At 40.3% G+C, this 22007-nt stretch overlaps 1 long non-coding RNA gene across 2 annotated transcripts; it reads left to right on the top strand.

Annotated features, from left to right (window-relative positions):
- The first annotated feature begins 1473 nt into the window (after window positions 1-1473).
- LOC126395009 (uncharacterized) lies at window positions 1474-20826 on the top strand. 2 transcript variants are annotated; one of them, XR_007570404.1, is made up of 5 exons: window positions 1474-1611; window positions 15068-15172; window positions 15939-15979; window positions 20079-20110; window positions 20452-20826. It is a non-coding gene; the product is annotated as an uncharacterized LOC126395009 (long non-coding RNA). The 2 variants fall into 2 exon arrangements; XR_007570405.1 differs by having other exon boundaries at window positions 1474-1598.
- The last annotated feature ends 1181 nt before the right edge of the window (window positions 20827-22007 follow it).

Raw genomic sequence — 22007 nt, forward strand, 5'->3', positions numbered from 1 at the left:
CAATTTGCAATAAGCATTAAAATGTGTGGATGTAATTCTTTTGGCTTTATATATTTATTTCAATTCACAAGTGACACAATGATAAGTGGATTTTACAAAGGGTGACAATGTTTTGTTCAGAAATTTGTGTCAGGCAAAAATTGTCTAAGAAACATACTGTACAATCGCGATCGATACTAGAAATATGCTGGATGTATACTGTATGTACTGACAGCCAAAACTGCAGATGTTCAAAGATGATAGAAAGGTCACATTACAGTTTTGTAGCGATATACAGTACCTTCAGAGTGATTTTTCCGGTTCAATCAAAGATCAACCTGCTCTAGGAAAAATTAAGTTTGACAAGTATATGCAAAAAAAATGTTGTCAATATTTACTGCAAATTAAATTAGTTAATCTCTGTCAGTGAATGCAGAAACAAAAGTCTGCACCTGTGTCCAGCATCATGTTTATCTGAACTTCACTGGTGGAAATTCCAAAAATGGTAGAGAGCCTATTACACTAAAACTTTAAACAGTAACATTATCATCAGAAATGGCCGTTGAAATGATAAGACATCTGTATAGTTTTCCATACTGTGCCCACTGTCAGGAGAGGTCAAAGCGTACAGATGACCCTGGCCAAAGGCACAGGCAGGGGCCAGTGCAAAGGTCTATGCACCACTGGTGGTGCTGGAGTGGGTGTGGATGAGAGGCCCAATTCTGAAAATGTAGTCCCCCCTGTCTATATATCCTAATGGCTGGCTTGATGCTGTGCATCCTCCATTTCCCCAAATTAAAGTTTAAAAGTTTTTGTGTTGATCAAATCTTAATGTCCAATACTGTCCCAACCTGCGGCTCCAACGACTCACGCAACTCAGTCATGATCCTGCTCTAACGTATTACCAGACCTCAGTTTTCATGGCCAACAGAACATTAGCATGCTTATTGCTCTCACCGATTATCCCCACTATGTACGGTACATTAGCTAACTGTACGATTGGCCAACCCCCTGCCTGCACAATCAACAGAGAGCGTGAATGAATGATCAGCCATTAGCAGGTCGGGTGTGAACTGTGAAAATGGGCTCTCACACCAATGACTGCAGGAGGCCTTGATTTGCTTTAGCCTAGCCTAGCATCCTGCTAGCAAGGCCCTGCACTCGCTTACACTGTGGCAGTGCATCAGCTACAATTAGCCTGCTCTTGCCCAATGTAATGCAGTGGAATACAGACAAGTGTAGCGTACTGAAGCCCAGTCTAGTGGAGTGCTGTGTGCAAGATCATAGTAAGACTCCTTGCTAGCATATGCTTGTGTTTAATGCAGCGACCTGCTTCTGCATGGTGAGTTTACACATACCCTGCAGTGAAGGTAGTGTGTGTGTGTGTGTGTGTGTGTGTGTGTGTGTGTGTGTGTGTGTGTATAATATCAGTAATCAGTGTACCTCAAACAGGCAGAGTATAACTAGGCCTGGTGTGGTGAGAGTGCTGTAGACCAGCTTTCTGCCAGCCCATGTTGACTGTTTCAGCTGCTGTGTGAGTTTGTGTGTGGTCGTGGATACTGAAATTGGAGTCTCCACCTTCCGATGCCACCAAGACAGCCAAGGCCCGAAAGGTTAAGGTAACAGGGAGAGGTGTGTGTGTGTGTGTGTGTTGATTGTTCCTCACAGTGTGTCGTTATTTTTTAAAGCAAGAAAAAGTTCCTCTGGTGGGGGAAAAATGTGATTGTTCATGTGTGTTTTGTTTAATTCACCTGTGACCTCTGTGTGAGTCTCAGTGTGTGTGTGTGTGTGTGTGTGTGTGTGTGTGTCTCCATGTGGATCAAGCAGTGTTAGTCAGGTCTCTGTGGATGGGATGCTATTAGAGTTGTCAGCATGAAGGCAGCAGCATGTCGAGGGTCAGAGGAGGATTGCAGATGGACAAAAAGAAATCTGATGGAATGCAGCCAAGGGATCCTCCTCAGATGCCATTTGTCGAAATAAATGTAAAAATGACACGAGGAAATACAGAGAAATGCACTTAAGAGGAAGTTAAAATGTTGTTTGTTATTTAATTAGTTGCAGTCGGTCAAACTTTGCTGTCTTTCTGTAAAATTAAAAATGCTTAGGAAAGTGAGAAAATAAGTTTCACTCTGGTTTTCAAACTCCGTCATTATTCTCTGAGATATATATGTGCATGGCTTAATAATTGAAGTTAGAGATAAAGGATATGGTATTTCAAAAAGCTTGAGGCAAAGATGGCACATTAGTCACAACAGAGAAACCAAGATACTTCTGATCATGGACAATTTTCCTCTTTATCGAGTTTGACAGTGTCGAGGCGCGGGAATGAGACAGGCGAAGGAGCGTGATACCGTGTTTCAACCTCATGCTTATTTGGTTTTTCCACTTTCACACCCCAGTCTAATTTCACAGTACAGAGTCCTGGCTGCATGATGGGCTCGTTGTAGTCCCGCGAATCAGTGGACCAGAGTGGACCCGGGGCCACTGACTGAGCCCACGGCTCACCGATATCAGCTCAACATGCCGACGCCTGCGTGTGCATGGTTAATTTGGTTGTTATTGTCGCTTATGTGTGTCCCAATGGAGCCGAGGCGTGTTGGTTTTCGCGGGCCAGGTTTTAGTTCCACTCACTAGTCTAAATGCACACATGAAGGCTGATGTGAGGTCCCTGTGGGCCGCTCCCCTCTTCGTGTGTGACAACCTGAAACTCTTATGTGACAGTGACTACATTAATGTGTTTTTTTCCATCTGATTGATAGAGATGGTAAGGTGGGTTAGATATTTGTGGTCAGATGGTTTTATTTGGGAGTCAAAATCAGGCTTGTTTGCTTATATGTAATGTAGAAAACACACATACTGACCATAATATATTTGCATCGACAATGAGCATGTCTTGTCATATAAGAATGAATCAGCTAATTGCATTTAAAGTAAGTAACAAAGCTTTTCAGTGAGCTTTTTGTCAATATTCTGTTCATTATACAGTGCAGTGAGAATAATGTATGAGCAGCCGATGCAAGACACACATAAAACCTTACATTTCACAGTCGAGCGGCTCCTCTGTATCTGTTCCAGCACTGATACTTAAACGATAACCTCTATGTTCTCTGCCACTGAGCAGCCTAAGGACCTTCAAATCTTTATCCCACTCTGCCATGCTCACATCACATCACAGCGCTTATCCGGGCTCCCCTATCCATCAGCAGACACAAACATTTCATTATCACTCTAAATCAGTGGCAGATCACTAATTCATCCCTCACACACTCAAATCCAGACTGTTTTTTAACTAGCAGCACCTAAAGTTCTCCCATATATTAACATCTCACTGGCTCGTCTCTGGGATGTGGTCAGTGGCTATGTGATATGGACATTGTGTGTGTCGTCGCCAAATAACGAGTAAGCTTTAATACAAATAATGGCTGAGCTTTACTATTAAACTCTCACACTAGGGATTTGTAGATTAGTGTCGCTTTTTGATCTCATATCCTCGACCCGCTGATGTGGCATCGTAGACGCCGTTGCCCTGATCTTCATGCAGGCTTGATAATGAGCAACAGGATGGGTGCAACAAGGGACCACGAGACAAATACTGGATGCATGTGCTGTAAAGTGTAAACACTCTTAACTGGATTCACCTGATTTGTGCCGGTTTATGCCTCAATGTGCCGAGCTGCGTTAGCTATTCAGCACCCAGGCTCATTATAAGACCTAATTCAATTGACCTGGAGATGTAAACACATGTGTATGGAGGTATAAGAGGGCCAATTAGGAGTGCTGCGACACGGAGCTGCAGTGATTTGCCATACCGTGAGGGTAATCGCCGCAGAGCCTTAAAAGTAATAGTGAGAAACTAAGGCAAGAGCATGTTTTGTAGTTCCTTGTCGGAGAGGGAGACAAAAAGAGAGAGAAAGAGAGGGGGGTCAGTGCAGGCCCAGCTAGTGTCCCATGCTTACTTGGGTGTAATGACCCATCAATGGTGACATCTTGTTTCATCAACTTCTGCTTCCCTTCACTTGTCTGTCTGGGCCTGGTCTCTCCCTTTCTCCTGCCCTTCTCCCCTCCTGCCTCCTGAAATCCATCTCCCTCTCTCATGTTTCTCATGTCTGTGTAACTGCCTGAGAGCCTTAGCTAGATGTAAAGGATAACCCTGAACCATGGAGGACAGCCACATTCAGAGCATGTGATTTTTTATGTGAGACAGAGTCCTGTTAGGGCTGGGTGTAAGGGTTAAAATCAATATCACATATCTGCATACTGTAAAGTATAACTAATGCATGTGTGAAATTACATCTAATCAAACTGATATTGTTTCCAGTGCTAACATGAGACAAAACTCTTTGTACATGTAGAACAAAATCTTTGAGAACTCTTCTTTTTTTTTATTACAGTTTCCCTGAGACATTTGTCTGGAAAACAGACGTTTGTGTAATAACAACAATATGACCATGTTGTCACAATAAAATCAAATGTAAAGTAGATACATAATCTTTAATTTAAAGCTGTAACAGTCAATAATCTAAATACTCTACAGATGATTTATCAATTTTTAAAGAAATTTAAAAAAAAAAAAGGAACAATTTGATAAAAATCCAAAAAGCGTTCCTGTCATATAATAAAAGTTTCAGTTTCTCATACGTGAGTATTTGCTGCTTTCTTAGTCTTCTATGACAGTAAATTAAAAATCATTTAATTTGTCAGACAAAATAAGTATTCAAAGACGCCACTTTGGACTCTGGGAAAGTGTAATGGATTATAACAAAACCATTATTTTCAGATTAATTGATAATGACTATTATTGTTAATTGCAGCCCCTTGTCGTACCTCTTTTTTTCACATTTAGCACCTAAATACTCTGTTTGCTTTTGTTTAATGGCCTACAAGTTTATTTTAAAAACTTGACTTGGTTATGACAGACAGGGAGAGAGACAAAAAAAAAAACCCACGACATATGTGAAATGTATTTCAGAGACGCATAGTTGTCCCAAAAGAGGGTAAACAGAGGTGACCAAAAATGCCATAACAGCATAAACTGCATTCTAATGTTCTCTGTCAGAAGAGTGTGTGTGTGTGTGTGTGTGTGTGCGCGTGTGTGAAGAGGCAGGGGGCCCAGCTGACGAGGCCTCTCACTGGGACACTGGCAGGCCTAACTCGCCGCAGGCCCAGCCCTCAGCTCTACCTCTGACAGGCTTCATACTTATTGCTCAATGACATTCGATGTTTTCCTTCAGTTTGCTGTAAGATTGATTTCCCAGATATGTTTGAAATATCTCCAGAGCCCTAGAGCAGGGTGACTGGCACAGTGGCACCGACAGAGAGAGAGAAAGAGAGGGGTGGGGGTGCAGAGGGGGAGATGGTGTGTACAGGGAAAGGAGAAGGAGAAAGAAGTAAATACAAAAAGCAAATGCAGACTTTAAAATCAACAGATGAGCTGTTGTTTACCTGCAGAATGCTTAAGATTACATTCAGGGTTCACCTATTATTTTCATTATCAATTACTCTTGATATTTTCTTTGAGTAATCATTAAATTGTCTCACCAGAAAAAGTTACAATGTCCGTCACAATTGCAATTTTAGTGTTAGAATTAAAGGTATGCTATAGAATTTTCTTGTAAACAAACAAATATTATATTTACATTTACTGTTTCTCACAGAGCATATGAATTCAAGCTATTGTGTTGAATGCATTTCCTTCCTCATAAAACATTTGCAAAAGTGGGATTTTATGTTTATTTCCATGTTTAGATGCTAGCAGTCATCTCTACTGCCTTTGTTGGTGCATTGCTGCACTTGATTGCATGTTACTGCTACCAACTGTCAGAAAATAAATGCAATACAGAGCAGAATCACTCTCTGTGTGCATCGTGTTGCAAGCATGCTCATGCAGACGCATGTGCATGCCCATATTTTATAACACGTAAAATAATGAGGCCTCTCTTACCAACCATTCTTAGGAAGAAATTTGTTCATAATAAAAGAGAAGTTTGTATAATGATAACAATATGACCATGTTGTCACAATATAATCATACATTGCAAACAGATACCAAATCTTTAATTTATAGCTGGAGCAGTTGGTTGATAATTTCTGCACTTATGCAGTTTTTTAAGATATTTTTGGGCATTTTGCCTTTAATTGATAGGACAGCAGAGTGTGAAGCAGGGAGAGAGGGAGAGGGAATGACATGCAGCAAAGGGTCACAGGCTGGAGTCGAACCCGGGCCGCTGCAGCAACAGCCTTGTACATGGGGCACCTGCTCTATCCACTAAGCCACCGACGTCCCTACTTGTGCAGTCTTTACAAAGATGTGACATTCATCAACGTTTTCTTGTTAAATATTGTTCTTAGGTAAGAACAGAATCTACGTTCACTCAAGAAAAATAATTGGTTATTGCATTTGCTTCAGTTCCACAGTTGTATAATAACGTAGAATTTACAGTAGAATTTCAATAGTATTTCATCATGATTCATCATGGTCTTCTACAAAACAAACAAAAAAACAAACAAACACACACACACACACACACACACACACACACACACACACACACACACACACACACACCTTGGGGAATGCTGCGTCACATGTCTCTGTCCTCAGTCCTGGCAACTGTGCTACAATAATGTTTGAAGTTTGTTGGTTAGGTCAGGTTCAGGTGATCGATTATCACATAATTTCAGCATCCCATGCAGCTTTTTTTGTTATTTTATATCCACTCTGGACCCCACTAAATATGAGTTCATTTAGCGTTCACTTTCTGCAGAAGCACCTCTACTTCAGATCTATTGAAGATTGTTTTTTATGTTTGGAGTCCGCTCCTCCGCTCTCTGCAGACTTACGGTTGGGCATTCTCGATCTAATTCTCTCAACTTTTCCTTTTTTTGTTCCTCCTCTTGTTCTTCTTGTTCCTCTTCTTTCTCTTCTTCTCCTTCTTCTCCTCCTGTTTCTTTTCCCTTTAATGTGGATTTATGGGGCGGTTACCTATGCCAGTTAGGATCAACCGGCATGCACTTTCATCTTACGAGGACAATGGGATTCATCACTGTAAGATCACAGTTGTGAACAATTCTGCATTTTAAGAGGTATTTCTGAATGTTATGTAGACTTTTCTTTGTAGTGCTTCTAGCAGTCAAAAACTCCACAGAGTACCTTTAACATCTTCAAATTTATTGTTATGTCCGACCAACAGTCCAAAGAGTTTTAATTTACATTCATATTGACCTCAGTAACAGAAAAATCCTCGTATCTCAGAAGCTAAAACAGTGAAAGTTTATAATTGTTGCTTAATAAATGGCGTAAATGACTGATTGATTAGAAAAAGAAATGTTGATCAATTGTCTTCTGTTGAATAAATCAATTAATTGAGTAATCATTTCAGTGGTAATTGCATTTCTGGCTTATGTTAGACTTCCAGTGTCCTCAGATTCACCCTGCGCTTCACTCTTAGGCTGATGTGAGTACAGTAAGTTCATGATAAATTGGGGCATATCAATATATCGAAATTATATATATATTGGGGCATGACCTACAGGGGCCTGACAGTTCCTTTGGCGTGACTCCTGCTGTGGCATCGAGTTCATCTCTGTCTCCTGAGTTGTTTATTTTGATTGGTTAGGGCCTCATGATGAAATGTTCCCCTTTGTGAAAGCGCACCCTGGGTGCGTATTACATTATGTCACGCCTCGTCACTGAGCATTTGAGCACATTTACTGCTTTGTTTTCTTGGGAGCGTGTAGGGGAGGGGGGTGCACATATCTACTGTTTTAAACTCTTTAATGCAATTTAACAATGCCACATATTCTTTTCACGTTTCATTGGGGTCCTTTACGTGTGAAATTGCAGAGGCTTGCCCAGCCTGAGCGACACGGCACAGCAGAGTCAGGGTCACAGCGAAGCGCCAGATGTGGGAGGGAGAGCGAAATTAATTGCTACACATTGTTCAGTGGGTGTGTATGCACCTTCAGTGAATTAACCGCTCTCAGGGTGTGACTGTTTGAATAACGGGAATTAGGTATGAGGCCTCTCACTCACAGCTGAAGCCAACTGCAGGCATTGCATCCAATTAGCTTATCTGGCCCCAAATTCACATGCTTAACTTGTCGTTTGTTAGTGCATAAAGAAGGAAAACACTTTTGTCAACAACACATCGTATATAGTTGTTGTCTGGTTTTCTGTGCAGCTCTCACGCATCCAACACACCTCTCTAAACTCTTATTTTTAAAACTATTCTCACATCTTTTAAAGGTAATTTCATATTACTGATAAGAATCATTAAGCCACTTAATTCAGGTGACATATCCAGACAGACAGTTTTAATAGTGATGACCTGAAAGCTATCCATTAGGTGAAAATGGCAAACCAATTAGTGGGGCCATCACTGTGAGCCCATTAATGTGAATCTTAATGTTGTCTGTTCAGTCCTGTATTCCTATCAGGTTAGACTTCACAGTTGTGGTTGAGTGCAGAGGTAATGCACATTAATGACAGTTGGATGGCAGACATCAGGAGCATATGGTGCTCTCCTATGGCCATTACCAAGTTCGTACCATCCCTTCACCCATATGGAGTATGACAAGAAAATCAGATTCACTTTAAGACAGAATATTACTTTTGATGTAATTCAGTTTGAATGTAGCTGTATTATACGACAGGACTGTATAACAACTGTTATTATCTAAAGACCTAGAATATCAAGTGTGGCATCATATTTCTCTGAGTTCTACTATTACCCTCTAAGCAGCTCACACTGACCCTAACTTAAGCTGCCAGCATCATCTGTATCAGAGGAACTTGCGGTGGCGTGCCCACCCTAATCGTGACTCTGGCGTAGTCTCCGGCGTGGAGAGCTTCTTGTAGCCTAGCCCAGCTCAATAGAGCACCTCTCCCCTCCACCTGCCCCCTCCTGTCTCTCCATTTTCCTGGGCAATAGGAGGGTGGAGGGACGGAGGGTGAGTTGGGGGGATCTGATGGAGAGGTGGTGGTGGGGGGGCACTCTGCTTCCCCTGGGGCTGCCTGCTGGAGCGAGGTGACCCAGCTTGTCGCTCGGTGACCTGTGAGAGGGACATTATGAAGTGTGAGTGGCTGTCACCCTAACCGCTTGTGACAGCACAGCTCCCGGCACAGCTGTGCCAGCCTGCCCCAGCCAGAGACCCAGGGCCCACGGAGAAGGGGGCGGGAGAGAGGCCGCTTTGGAGAAGGCGCGGACTAGGGTGGGGTGTTTGGAGAGTGTCTGTGGTGGGGCAGGAGGGTAGGAGGAGAGGGAGAGAGAAGGTGAGGGTGTTCAGGGCCTTTGCTCTTAGTGGTATAATGACTTCTACATTGATTCTGGTGCTTAAGGGACGGCCTTGCGGCTCCGCAAAGTCAAAGCAAGCACAGTTGGGCTTTGAGCTACAGAATGACATAGGGATGTGACGGTAGAGGTGTAAGCGACCAGCTGTTATCCTTAAAGCCAGCAGGGTTACACATAGCCTACATACTGTATTTGACATCTGTATGATGTGCCAAAAATAACTTCTCGACTTGTCTTTTGCTTGTTGTCAGTTTCCCCTCACAGTCAGAAGTGTTTCCTCCTCGTCAGGCCGAGTGCAACACACTCATTAGGATTTTGTTTTATTTGATCCTTTGCAAATCTGTCTGATTAAGGCTCTAGTGAAAGGGTCGGAGACCTTTGACATGCCTGTGCTGTTGTTTGTCACGTGGCTAAAGTTATTAGTTTGTGGATGGAAAACTAGAGCCTAAATCTAGATCAGAATCATTAAGACACACATCCTCCTGGTCAGTTGCCATCTCTCCTTACATTTTAAAGTTCAATTTCTTAGTTGAAAACATCACATTTTATGTGAGATGACGCCTCTGTGGCTTTTGTTGAAGGTCAGTGGAGCTCGCCAAAAGTAAGGACATGTAAGGAAAGGAGGAATTGCACCAGACCTCACCTGCAAAAACAGTCTACCCAACAGGACAAGGGACACATAGGATTTCAGTTATATATTCTAACAAACAAAAACAGTGTATTTGCAACTTTCAAGGTATTCCATAGAGAACACCTGACACATAGAAGGAAGTTTTAAAATGTTTATAGAAAAATAAATTTCCTATGACAGAGGCTATCTAATGAACTTGTGCAAAACTTTTCTTAAAAACGGAATACATCACCTGCAAAATGACCATTTGTATTGCGTGTTACACCAAATTCATTAAGTAGACTTTGTTTCTCTTGTATGCTTCCAGGGTGAAGAGAGAATCCAAAAAAGCAAACATTCTTCATGAATTTAAGTAAACGAGATCACTTAACAACAGCAAAACATTTTGAAAGCATCCTTTCACAAACTCTACGACAACTCCTGCCGTATAATCAGAGTCTCATTTATCTAACTGTAAACACATGCATTTTGGCTCAAATATTAAGATTTAGAACATGTCAGCACAAACTGTCTCATGCATGCCCAGTAGTGCCTTGGCATGCATTTGACCTCTGTTCAAGCGCACCCCATGTGCACGTGCATGCTCAGGCATGCTCAGGGCGCACTGCACTTAGGCATTAATGTTATATATCGGAACAGATTTGCAAAAATGCATGTGTTTGGAAAATACTGAGCATACCACTGGATAAATGAGACTTGGATTATACTGCACAAGTTGTGTGAAAGTTTGTAAAAGGATGTTATTATATAGTTTTCCTGTTGTTAAAAGTGGTCCCTAATGACTTAAATTCATGAAAAATATTTTCCATTTTTGGATTCTCTGTTCAAAGTGGAGGTAAGTGAGAAAAACAAAGTTTACTTCACAAATTCAACTTAACACGCGACGAGTAATTAATATACAAATGGTCACTTTAAAGTATTATAGTATAAAGCTTAACCTTAATCAAATAAATGTCACCCCAACCTTAACCTAAGTTCTTATGTAATAAATGTGAAAATGATCAATGCGAGCTCTTACGTTGTGATAGGGGAGTATAATATTTATGTAATTCATGTAATTCTGAGTAATCTGTTTATTTCACAAAATTGTTAGGTGCAGTTAAGTGGACCAGGGGTACGTTCAATCTCAAAATGCTGTGCACCATTTTGCTTCAGTTTCCAGGTTGAACGACTCGTGTTGTTGAGTTGATGTGCAATGATGTGCAAAGGACTTTGAGGTACATTTTCTCTTGTTTGGTGGGTATGTCAGAGGTGTTAGCCAATCAGCAGCGACATGTATATAAATAAATGTCTAAAAGAGCTTTACTTTCTTTACTTACATGTTTTGTATATATTTCACACTTGCTTTTGCAATGTGAATATATATATAATGATTCTGGGACCAATAAAGCCCCTTTGAATTAAACTGTACTAAAGGTAGTGTGCTTGCATAACACACCGCCATATCTGTTTAATTAAGTTTTGCTACATTTTGTTGTAGATAGTGACAGATATATCAGGGACTGGAAACAATTGTAAAAACAACACAAGAGCTTAGAATGAAGGGCACACCATCCTGGATGTGATTCATGCTCAGTGATCTGCTTCAACAGGCAGTGTTTGTTAAACCTTTTTAACCAACAGATAGAGCTTCACTTGCATCCTTTTACAAACGTACATATGCAAACTGTAAGTTAAAGTAATTCAACAATTTTAAGACAAGACTTTTAATAATTAAGTTCATTCAAATAACTTCAACTTATTATGTGAAAAAACCCAGCATCGATGTTTGACACTGTACATTGCAGCAACCCTACTTCCTAGTGGATGAGCACACGCTGTGATTTTCTTAAGCAGGTCTCTAATTCCCCCAATCACTGTACATTGCAAAAAGTGTTATTTACACATGGATGAGCAAACCACACAGAGTCAGGCCCCTCCTGAGGTGTTCCCAAGCACCAAATGAGCTCATCTTATGTTACCTCATTTCTTAAATAATGTAAGAATGGAGCAATATGATGCATTATTCCTTCATACATACAACCTAAAAAGTTTAAATCTTGACTGATTTGGTAACCCCTTTATATCCTTTACAAATAGCAGTTCACATCAGCTGTCACAAAGACAAATCCTCATTTGTCTGACTCCACTACAGGGTGGCAAAAAAATGCGAACAGATGAGGTAACATGAAATTGGCCTTATTGAATAATAAAACTGGCATAAACCCCTTAAATGGAACAACCTATTTTCTCACAATACAGGACATCTTAATGCTCATTTACCCAGCATGACAGTCTAGCTTCTATGTACAGTAGGGTTGCCCAAGCAGGTATACCCATTACAGGTTTTGATAAGTCTGACACCATTTAAAGGTCTAGTGTGTAGAATTTAGTGCCCTCTAGTGGTGAGGTTGCAGAACTAAAATTGCACAGGTGTGACAAGAGTGGAGGAGAATTATGGTGGCCAACACGAAAACATGAAATCGTGAATGGCCCTATCTAGAGCCAGTGTTTGGTTTGTCAATTCTGGGCTACAGTAGAGCAACATGGCGGACTCTGTGGTAGAAGACCCACTCCATATGTAGAAATAAACATCTCATTATGAGGTAAAGTAAAGATAACAATTCTTATTTACAGATGATAAAACTCTAAAAAAAGAGCATTGTTATGAATATTATATACCATTTGTGCCAATAGATGCTCCTAAATCCTATACACTGGACCTTTAAATAACCATAAATTACATCAACAACAAGGCAAAATGGTGCACTCTCACTATGACTTAATGTTCTTGTATAATATGTTTATATTGTGTCAGCTGATTAAAGCTGAAGTAAGTTTACACCAGGTAAACTTTAAATTAAATTTATTTTGCAGATGTTAAACAGATTATCTATATGTGACAATTCATGAACATACCTACGCATTCTCAAAATAATAAAGTTAAACTTGAACTAATCACTCAACCAATGCTGCATAATAATTCTAACTAACCCCGACCCTAACCCTAAGTTATTCTGAGAATACATACGGAACTGTCACATATAGTCTGTAAACTTCTACAGACAAAGTGAAACAGTTGAACCTCCATTAGTAAGCTGCTGAAATGTAGGCGGACTATCCAAAAAAAAAAAAAGCGTTACCATGTTTGGAGTTAGCTCAGCTGGGATAACTTAACATGTACTTGTGTTACATTTGTCACATTTGCAGTGCAATGAGGTATTTCATTTTAAAGTTTGTTAAAGGAGAGGTACTGATAAAAATAAAAGAAAATGCAAAAAAACAACAACAAAAAACAAACAAACAAGAACAACAGAAAAAGCCCAAGAGGCCCTAATACTGGGACTTCCATTAAGTGTAAAAAATAAGGACTTCTTTCGTGGGGTTGTCTTGCAACCACAGCCCTCCCGTTCCTCTCCCAGTACGTTTGTGTCCCTGCTCTGTCCCTAACCTTGCCACTTTATTCCACACATCTCCCTCTCTCTCTCTGTATCCCTCTGTCACGGCTGACCTGCGTCCTCTCTCTGCAGGGCCTCTCCTGGTAGCGCCCAGCTGGTGCACTGCGAGTCGGCTGGGCAGAGGCAGGAGGCAGTGCCAGCTCTACTGGTGCAGAAAGGGGCACACCAGGCAGGCAGGCCCAGTGTCAGCAGCAGCAGCAGCATGCTATCCCCCGGCTGCCACACTCGCAACACACACATATGTCTGCATATATATTGCTGCGACCCAAACGCGTGCACACCGGCATCAGCCGACCAATGCCAAATAGGTTTGGTCCGACTGGGACCTAGTTAACTGGGACAAAACATTTGTTTACACACTAGACTAGTGCAAACAGGCACACAGACACATTGAGCCACACACACATTCACATGGCGGGAGATGTCGAGACATTCACATGAAGGGAAGCAAGTCTTTGGTCATGTTTGCAGACTCCTAAGTGATTAGCTTGGCAATCCTGATGCCAGCTCACAGCCTGTGATCCCCTGAAGGTGTCTGAGCAGCACAAAGCATGTAATAGAGCACATATTGAACCACACGCATGTTATTGGCTTGTAGTCGTCCTCAGGGTCGACACTTGAAGCTCCTTGTAATTAAGAAGATGGAGACCGGGCCTGCCGCCTGTAGTTACCCTGTCACGTCTTCAGCCCTGGGTATTGCTGTGCATTCTCTGCCTACCGATTCAACTCGACCTTCTTTTAGCAGCAACTTTATTAACCCAAGTGAAACCCTGCTGCCCTGAGATCAGACCTACAGTAATTAGGATCAGCGGGGAGAGGAGAGAGCGTGTTGCACCTTGACTTTACATACTGTAATTTAAAAACTGGTGAACTCAGGTGGCCTGAATTTAAATGTCAAGAAATATAAAAAATAATGCAACAATATTGTGATATGTATATATGAGACATGAATTTCAAAAGCAGCCGTAGTGAGAGTGATTCAAACTCAGGCACTCAGATGGGAATTGGTTGTCTCTGCACAGAAAAAGGAACATGCTGATTTGCATACTGTTTGATTATCGGAGTCTTGAGTATTCAGCCAAACTTCCTTATTTGTGTTTGTTCCCTGTGTGAGTGTGTGCGTGTGTGTGTGTGTGTGTGTTTTGACCTCTTTCACACAGAGAGACCCCCAATTGTGCTCCAGTAGCCAGCCGAGCTCAGTGAAGCAGAGCCTATATGCTCACTGGCATTTCACACACCCAAACGCGTGCATGTAAACACACATGAATATCATTTATCCAGCTGGGGTCCCATGCGACACACACACACACACACACATACACTCACACACTCACACAGACATCGGTTTAGATATGGAAATAATGGTTGGGGACTCATCCCCTAATGTACGCCTTACGTAGCACCTCTGTGTGGCAGGAAACCCCTCAGCCATATCTCCACTGTTATCTGTCCAACTCTTGCTTGACTCCGCAGGTCAGCCCACCCTTTGCCATCCCCGGGATTTGAGGCGCACTTCCGTCTTAAAAGTTGTACACCACTACCTTTAATAATCAAGATAGAACCTAATTGAGCTCACCCATGCAGAAGATGCTCTCGCCTTTTCGTGCACGCACACTTTTTGAGGAGACGGGGGCCTATACTGTTTCAGCTCATCCAACTGTGAGATTCTCCTTTCCCCTCTCTAGTCCTGCCATCATCTCACTAATGGTGTTTCTATCTCTTCTCCATAGGAGGTAAATGAAGCTTTTAAGCAGGGTGGAGGGAAGGGGGACCACTGCAAAGATTAATTGACTTTCCGCAGAGCTTCACTTATCCTCCACTGGCACCTTTGACTTGTGAGTGTATTTGTGTTTGGATTACATGATTATATCACCGTTATTGCGGCAATTTGTGGTTCGCTCAAAACTGTGCCAGGAAATATCAAACTGTGTCTCATCAACCATTTCATCCACAGTGGCTGCTTGGTACCTTTATGCAATTAGCGCAAATCTAGGTGGCACTCCTGATAAAAATATTTTGTGATTATTAATTATTAATGTAATAAAGATAATTCTGAACTCATCTGTTCCTGTAGATTTATATGTTACACAGTTAAATAGTTCAAATAAAAAAGTCGCAGTGAAACAGATTAAAATCAACGTTGACATGATGTATGTATATCATCTTCTCTTTCTTGTTTTTATCCCATGATCGTGTCTGTCGGGTTAAGTGTGCAGGCGCATGACATCTTTATCACTTTAACAATATATAGAAAACTGTGCTACTACATAAAACAAAGATACATTCAGAAACACATTCACCAGTCTGAGAACACTAACAGTGTGCGTCAGATGCTGCATGTCACACAACATGCAGCATGTGATTTGCCTCTCATAAATTATGTTGTATAATGAGCTAATAATGTTTATCTTAGTTTCAACATTGTGATGGCATTAGTCTGATATTTCTAAAGACATTAACCATCCTCATGACAGCCATTTACTTTTGGTGGTCCCTAGAAACCTCTGTTATGTTCTGGTTGTCAGGGACAGTGAGGTTAAGAGGCACTTGCACTTCACAGGGTTCATGTGTTGTGGTTGACTTTTTTTTTTTTTTTTTCAGGTTTTATTTTACAAATTCTGCCTGACGAATGCATTGCCTGGGTGAGTCTATTCAGTGGTCACAAAGACAGAAAAAGGAGGAGCTGCTACTTACAGTACAGATGCAATGTTACAGTTAAAATAGAAAATAATTCCTTTCCTTTTTCAGCCAAAAGTTGTTTGTAGTTTCAGTAACAACACACTATGCATACCTCACTATGCAAATATGAATGTAATGGAACAACCAGCAAGTTACTGAAAAATACAGACTGCTGTTATATATGTAGTTCACTTCTCCCCAACAGTGCACGTTGCAGGTTTGTAAAAGTGTTTCTTAATTTACTGACGTTGATTCACTTTTATTTAATGTACTTGCAATTCTTTAAATACGGTATGTGTGTTAACATTGTACCCTGTAATATTAAAAAAAAGGTACCTGTATGTGTGATAAAATAACTACAGTGTAAATTCTTTTTTAGCTCCCACCATGTTACCCTCTCACCCCTTAGAGAAACTATCTGACAAGAATATTCAAGTTCCTCAATAAGGAAACCATGAGGACATTAACTTCATCATTAGTTCAATGCCACTATGATTATACCTGCATAACCTGGTACAGTGATATAATTAAAAGAACAAAAGACAGGCTCAAAAAAAGCTCAGAACAAACTGATGAGAGTCATCCTTAACCTCAGTGCAATAACACATATTATCCCAATCTTTTAAAAAGTTGAATTATCTCCCTGTTGAAAGTAGAATTCAGTGTTTAAACTTTATATGGTCTACAAGACTTTACAAGGTCAACATCCAAATTATTTTACTGGGTATTTTCATTATGTTCGGCACTCTGATGATCTGAATATGAGGGCTAGTGTGTGCTAATGTGAAATAAAATCCCAAACTAAATTAAATCTGTCCATTCTCTGAACAGATTTTAAAGACAGCTGAAAAAATGAATGCTGTGTATGTTAGTAAGATGAAACACTGTTTTCTGGAATAATTCTTAGTTTAAGACTGGTTTCTGAGTATGAGTTTTTTATTTTCTTTATCATAGCTGTATAACATTGATGTTTTTTCTTCTATATTAGGTGTATGAGTGTAAAAATGGGATATCAGTGGCATGTACATGTCCTTCCTTTTTCCTGCCTGCCTCTTAGCCTCAGACTTCAGGACTGCAATAGAAATAAGTCATGTAACTTTAATGCGATATCCTGATAAATTTTGTCACTGTATGCACTTCTGTGTACTGTATTTCAGTTTATCAAATAAAATTAATCAGTCAATCAATCAACTTCACATCTTGCTCTCATATAACTAAATGTATGTATCAGTATGTACTGCACCATTTGCTGTTCACTGTGGGCCTCGACAAAGCCTTTCTGAAATTTTGTAGGAGAGTTAAAAAATTCTGTATGAACAGCACAAGTTTTATAGAAGTTTGCAAATTTGCGATGCAGTTTCCTGAGCAGAACACCATATTTAAAGCTCCCAGCAATTTCAATTATGCAACAGAGATCTTTGTCAGACATTGTCGTCACAAAGCAAGACAAGCATCATATAGACACAAACACATTCATCACTCAGGTGACTGTGACCTGCATGATTGACAGCTTCAATAGCCTTATTGCAAAGGGTGTGTTGGATGTACAGCATGTTGCTGATGATGATACATGTGTGACACAGCTATACTAAGCTCAGAGACCTTTTTTGCACCAGGATTTATCTATAAACTTGTCTTTATAAATGGGGATTGAACATCTCTTCACACAGTTTGTATCAGGCAAGACGAGCTCTGCGTGTTTTATGTGAGTGGTTGAAATGCTCTTTACTGACTATCAGTGAGGCAGGCTGTGATGTATTGATTGTAGATGAAGGGCTGTTGTCTCAGACACTGAATTAGTATGGTCTTGGACTAAACAGATGTACAGTTAAATCTCCATTAAATGTTCAGTCTAATCCAATAAAATGCTCAATTGTTTGTCTGCGTGTGTGTGTGTGTGTGTGTGTGTGTGCAGAGTGTGATAGTGAGCAGCAGAAACTCAGGTAACCTGCATGTCTCAGATGTTACTCAGATCTCACAACATTCTCTAGTTTTCTTCTTCACCTTCTGTTAACCTACATCACCTCACAGGCATGTATCATCCTTTGGGTGTAGTATATCACCAAATCAAAGGGTGTAGTAAATCACCCTTTGGCTTGATACATGATTTGTCAGTGTTTATTGTATGTGTGTCTCTTTTCTATATCGCACACACACATACATATGATGGACATTCAGTTCATACCTTGTGGAGACTGAAGTAAGTTTGACTTTGACTCCGAACACTGGTATGGTGAGAGAGAAGAGCCAAATGTGTGAATGCACAAGAGTTCGCTCCCCACCCCCATCTCCCCCGCTGTAAACTCCACCACCCACAGCTGCACACACTTCTCCTGTCACGGTGATAATCTCTTTGTCAGGAGCCGTCTGTTAGAGATTTGTCCGTCTGATTCGGTGAGCGTCCGAGTGGCAGGTCTAGCTGTAGTGCCACAGGGTGTCCGTGTGTGTGTGTGAGTGTGTGTGTGTGTGTGTGCACCCAGTGCCATAGGTGGTGGGATCTCCGTCCCTGTCAGAGTGTGTATGTCGCTTGTCTTCAGAACTCTGTTTTGTGACAGAGGAGGAATGTTGAGCAGAAGAGGAACAGATATGTTTCTATTTTACATTTAAAAGCCAACTCAGCATCATCTGATCCTCATGGTTTATTTGCATCCATTTACTTATGATGTAGCCAGTATGAATGGTGATACACCTGTGACATCCATAACAAAACATTAAATATTAAAAGCTCTTAGCCACTTCACAAAAAATGTGAAATTGGAGATTGTCTTCCACTAGATGGCTCTGCTTTCTGCATATAACTATGTCTAATCACACTGTTCATAAATTAATAAGCAGCTCTGAAAACTGTTTCTCATCTGGTTATTTTAAATATGAAGTGATGTCCAAGTGCTCAAGGAAATAGTCCAGTAATATTGTTTTCAGCAGTAGTCAAGTGATATATTGCAAACGTTTTGCAATATTCCTAGATACTGATGTGCAAAATGTTCATAAGCATCATTATTTTAGTCTTTAATCCTGCAAAACATAACTGTAAGCCAGTGACTCATCGCTGTATCCTGTATGCTCAGGTCTGCTGGCTCTCTTTACAGTTTCGTAGACTTTTTCATTGGCATTCGTTTGCTTACAAAGCTATTCTTGGCCTACTACAGCATACTTATGTTTGTACATTAAGCAAAAAACTGAAAATTTCTATGTTCTCCATTCTCAGAACATGTTTTTACTGTCTGTACCAAGGGTATGTACAGAGTTCGACAAGTGAGCATTTATGTATGCAGCTCCTTATATGTGGAATCTTCTGCAGAGGGACTTAAAGTTGCACTCTGTGGTTCCTCTGGGCTGTTTCAAAGCTGTTTCACAATCTTCTGTATGCCAGTGTCACGGTGTGTCATAGCTGGTCTTTGTAATCATGTGTAGTTACCGTTTTTTGCATTTTTATGGTTCACTTATAGTATATATTAACATATCTTTTTGGCTTTTCTTTGTAGTAATCTTATTTTGTGTTTTATATTGCTTGTTTTAGAGCTGTGTATTTTTATTTTGTGTGTTTGTTCTACAGTATGTTGTCTGTCTGTAGCTTATATTGCTGCCTGTCTTGGTCAGGACAGACTTTTTTAATCTCAAAAGATTTTTCTGGTTAAATAAATGAAAATATAACGTGATGCATGCCATCTTTGTAATAACCTTAGGACAATGTTTTCTATGACCTACTGTGATAAATGGTAGTTGTAGCTCTGGTATGTTGGATGCAGTAATTAGCACTTACTGTAATGCTTACCTACAATGTTCTATATTTTCTATTCTACAGTGAGGGCAGTATGACTGTCTCTCTTGTAGTATTATATTAAAATGTGTTCTAGATGATGAGTTGAAGCTTGTTAGTTGTGGAGTTACTCTGTGTAGTTGCCTGCATACTCTACAGATTGCTGCCAAACATTTCTTCACTTGATCTGATGGTGTTTTGTCTTCGTCTTGAACACTGAGCAGCACTGTCTCATGCTCTGCAGAAGAGCACCTTCCATATGCTGTAAAACTAAAGATCTTTTCACTTTCTTCCCTTTGCAGAAAGGTGCTACGAGACAGCACTTCCAGAGTGGGTAATTATTAAGTACCTTGCTTAAGGACACTTTGGCAGTTTGGCATTACAGGGACCTGAACTGTCTGATTAAAGGATGGCCAGGTGCAGACCAGGCTTCCTCCTCATTATATTATAATATTATAACAGTGTTTTAATAAGATGAGAAAATACATTTGGAAGTTTTTTCCTTCATGAAAGATAATATGAATTCTGACAAAGCTGTAATTGTTGGGTTGAGTTATTGTTTCTCAAAGCTCTTTTTCTTTCTTTTGCCTTTCATCTCTCCCCTCCCGACACCTTCTCCTTCCTCTATCTGTTGTTTGGTCTCCTCTTGTCACTCCACTGCAATCATCCTCGCAGGGGGGCTTGTCATCTGTATCTACTCATATCCTACAATCCGTTTTGCTCTGAGCACTACTGCACTTAAATGTCAGGGCTGATGAGCCTGCCACACCCACCTGACACATCAGCTCAGCGCCTGCTAAAAGCTTTTATGGAACAGAGTGTGAGCCTGGTGGTTGATATAAATTAAAGTGTTCTTTGCTTCTTTTTTGGGAGGATTATGGCTCTAAAGGGACAACTTCTGCTAAGAAATAGAGAAGAGAGGGAGTGAGAGCGTAGGCTATGATTGGTTGCCATCTAGTGGCTCGCTGCCACATTATCATGGAGAGGTAACTGAGCACTCACCACCAAAACTACATTACAGTTCGCACTAATCAGAGACAAAGCTGAGAACATACATGTGCTCTAACTTTAGCTATCAGTCCTCCTCTTTTTAGAGTTTAATTTTAAATGGAAAACTGTTTCAAAATAATTATATATCTTTCCAAAAAATCCTCGTTGTTACTATTTTGTCAGGGAAGTTAAAAGTATTTTATAGTATTTCAAAATGTTTTAGTGTTTTAGGCTAAACCTTTTCCTCCCTGGACTATTAACATGCATCAGTATCTTGTGGGGAGTTTTTTGTGTGCAATCAGAATAGGTTACTAACGTTTGGGAACATTTCAGCAAGCCATGTTGGTCTCATGCTAAGGTTTCAAACATACTAAAATAACCTCACATAGTTTTTAGTGTACTAAATAGCATGTTAGTATGGAATTTTGGATGCAGCCCCTGTGTATTAGATATTAAGTACACTGACATAACAACTGCACGGACTGAACTGAGCACAGTGACCTCTACTTGACTTTCATGAATGTGAGTGTTTGATATTTCAGCATCAGTGTTATTGCTGATTGATTACTGTGTTATATGTAAAGGCATTTTAGTGTTGTCTACTAATCTGTGCCTGTCTTTAACTCTGAATTTGCCTGGTGTAACTCCTCATAATCTATATTTCATGCTCAAACAGCCTTGATGACATACCGTAAAACTTCAATTAAAAGCCTAGTCCCAATTAAAGGCCCAGTCTCTTTTAGTAGCTTGGTGTAGCTTAATATTTTGACAAATAAAGGCCTGTCTCAGATAGACCAATTAGAGGCCTGGTCTGGTTGCCAAGCAGTTCATTTTTAAAATGTTAAAACTTTTGTCAATATGGAGATGCTACGTATCGTTATCTTGGTTCATTTCATTTTACTACAGCCATGAGCACCAGAGAAGAACAAGTGGTGACTCATTAAGTTATAATGTGTCCATTCCTCCATTGCCCAGTAAGTTATTTAGATTTCTTTAGTGCGAAAGGGTCCACTGATCAAAAGGATCAAAAGTTTTTTTTTATTGTAAAAATGAATCCAAGTTTTTATCCAAACTGGATAAAGTGGTGTTGTGTTGGTATACCTGGTATGTCGGGTGCCATAAAACAAGTGTCATAACATAACACATAATTGATATAGATTATATGAGGCCTAATTTTCATTCAAATAATATTCATACTGGTTCAAATAAACAATTTTTTATCGTAATTAACATTTTGCTGA

This window comes from Epinephelus moara, chromosome 1 (assembly GCF_006386435.1).
Source record: "Epinephelus moara isolate mb chromosome 1, YSFRI_EMoa_1.0, whole genome shotgun sequence".
NCBI classification, from domain to species: domain Eukaryota; kingdom Metazoa; phylum Chordata; class Actinopteri; order Perciformes; family Serranidae; genus Epinephelus; species Epinephelus moara.